This window comes from Odontomachus brunneus, unplaced genomic scaffold (genome assembly GCF_010583005.1).
Source record: "Odontomachus brunneus isolate Ranch 3 - 2012 unplaced genomic scaffold, Obru_v1 Obru_scaffold_294, whole genome shotgun sequence".
Taxonomy (NCBI): Eukaryota; Metazoa; Arthropoda; class Insecta; order Hymenoptera; family Formicidae; genus Odontomachus; species Odontomachus brunneus.
Window position 1 is genome coordinate 204,393 of NW_022639744.1, and position 2,207 is coordinate 206,599.

The following is a 2,207-nucleotide window of genomic DNA, read 5'->3' on the forward strand; positions in this document are numbered from 1 at the left end:
TTCTCTTTCTGTTCTACACTGCCACGTTGCACTATCTTGTCCTTCTCGGGCGCTTGCGTCTCGGACGTCATCGTCCTCTTTCCGCCGATAGCATATCACGGTGTCTGCGGCTTGCTGCGCTCGTCCATCGAGTCAGGTGTTCCCTTTCATCCCTTTAGCCCCATCTTCCGCACCTCCGCGCGCCGTTGCGTCTTCCGCTTCTTCTGACCCTTCTTTACTCGTTCAGTCGTCCGTCCGTTCGTCCATCCTCTGTCTCCCTCTTTCGCACGCGGTTATCACCGATACAAAAGACGCACAAAACTCGACTTACGCTCCGATTTTTACGAAACTCCTGCGGGCGAGTCGGGGTCGAGCGAAAGTTTAGTGTAAGGAGGAAACGTATCGTTCTCGTCGACGACGGCGGATCGAATTAAGGAATAAACTTTATCCGGCAGAAATGTTATCTCGCCGGCACAATGCGGCCTATTAGATACACGATGAAAACTTCGCCAAAGTTTGCCACCCGCCCGAGCGAAGCTCGCTTTTCGCAGCAGCGCGTTATAAGTTGCTCAAATGAAGAAAAATTTCTTTCATATCCGAAACGAGACTCCTCTCTCCTCCTTTATCTCTCTTGGACGCGTATTTTTTCGTATCGTAATTAAAAGTGATCAAACGCGCTCATAAAATCGTGTTGATGATTCAACTCATGACAATGTAAGAATTGCGAACCTCTTGTCGGATAATTAATTTTGGCCGTTACTGTTATGACATATAACATTCATAAATTTATCACATCTAAAGAAGAAATTAGTTTTAAAATATTGAAATGATACATTACGAATTGAAAACACAAAAGTCACCTTTGAAAATTGTTTGTTAAAATGTGGCCTTTTTCAACGAAAGTTTTAGAGGAAGTACGTCTGAGGTGAGACGTGTGAGGTTACGCAAACAGCTGATCCACACACAGATAACCGTCGGAGTTAAATCTCAGAGCCGGCTGATCGGAATTCAGTCGCCTAAACGTCAAGTTGTGCGCGCGGGAGGAAAATTCGCAAAGATGCGAGACACGCGAATGAAAGCTAACATTGGTAAGAGACGACGTTGTCTCGTGAAAGCGCACGCGATTCGTATCTCCCGGGATTCAATTCGATTTTGTCCACTTCGTCAAGTACAGTCGAGACTGACTTTCTCGTTTAGTTTGTTCTCCGGCGCGCGTACGTTTCCTCGAGCTTTGTTCCGTTCCGCAACCCCGCGAATCCATCTATCGCTCTTTAATTTCGTTCGCCGTCTCTCGACCGCCGTGTAACATGTCAACCCGATCTCGTCGTTTATCACCGATGTCATCGCGCCGCCGTCGTCGCTACAAGGCGCATCGTCCGAGCGCGTTGCGATGCGTTTCCTTCCTCCGCGAGCAGGAGATGGAGGATTCCGCAGTTGTTTCGCAAAACACGTGGACGTCGCGCACTGATCAAACTGGACGCCCGGTCATATTCCCTTTTTTGCGAGTGACTCTGGTTTAACGTTGCGCCCGAGGTCGGAATATTAAGCCGCGAGTTTTCAATCGGACACGCTCGCTGGCTCTAAAAAGCTCCTGCTCCGCCCACCAGCTAACAAAAGTCTCTCGATGAATTATTTATGGAAGATTTTACGTGCCGGTATGCAAATGCGCACCGCCGACATATATACGCGCATCGAGATTCGCTAACAGCGGGATTTCCGTAGAACACGCGTATTCGAGTAACGATGCTCGATCCATCGAGGATTCCTTGGAATTGGAACGGAATCTCGCGAAATAAAATCTACTCTTTGGATAACAGCGCGGTTCTGCGACTCGTTCCGCTACGCTGGTATATTTTCGGAAAATAGAGCGCAAAATAGATCTGTCAGTCGATGCTATAATTAGTACTCGTTGCATGTCCAATTTCGCAACCACGAGTGCGAACGTTCGCGTGTAACGCTTCATGTCACGTCCAAATTAAACGTGAAAAAAAAACAAGGAAATCGAGTCTATATTATTTATACGCAAATTTCACTTCGAAATATCAACAAATCGTGAATGCATTTTTCGAAATTCGAGTGCTTGGCATTGATTTGGCGGTAGATGCATTTTTTCGAAATAACACGGAACTGGTTGCGAAAGTATGTATGTGTGTGCTCGTATTTCTCTCCCCCCTCTCCTCTCCTTTTTTGTACACTTTAATGGAAAAGAGGCAATACGCTCGTTTCTC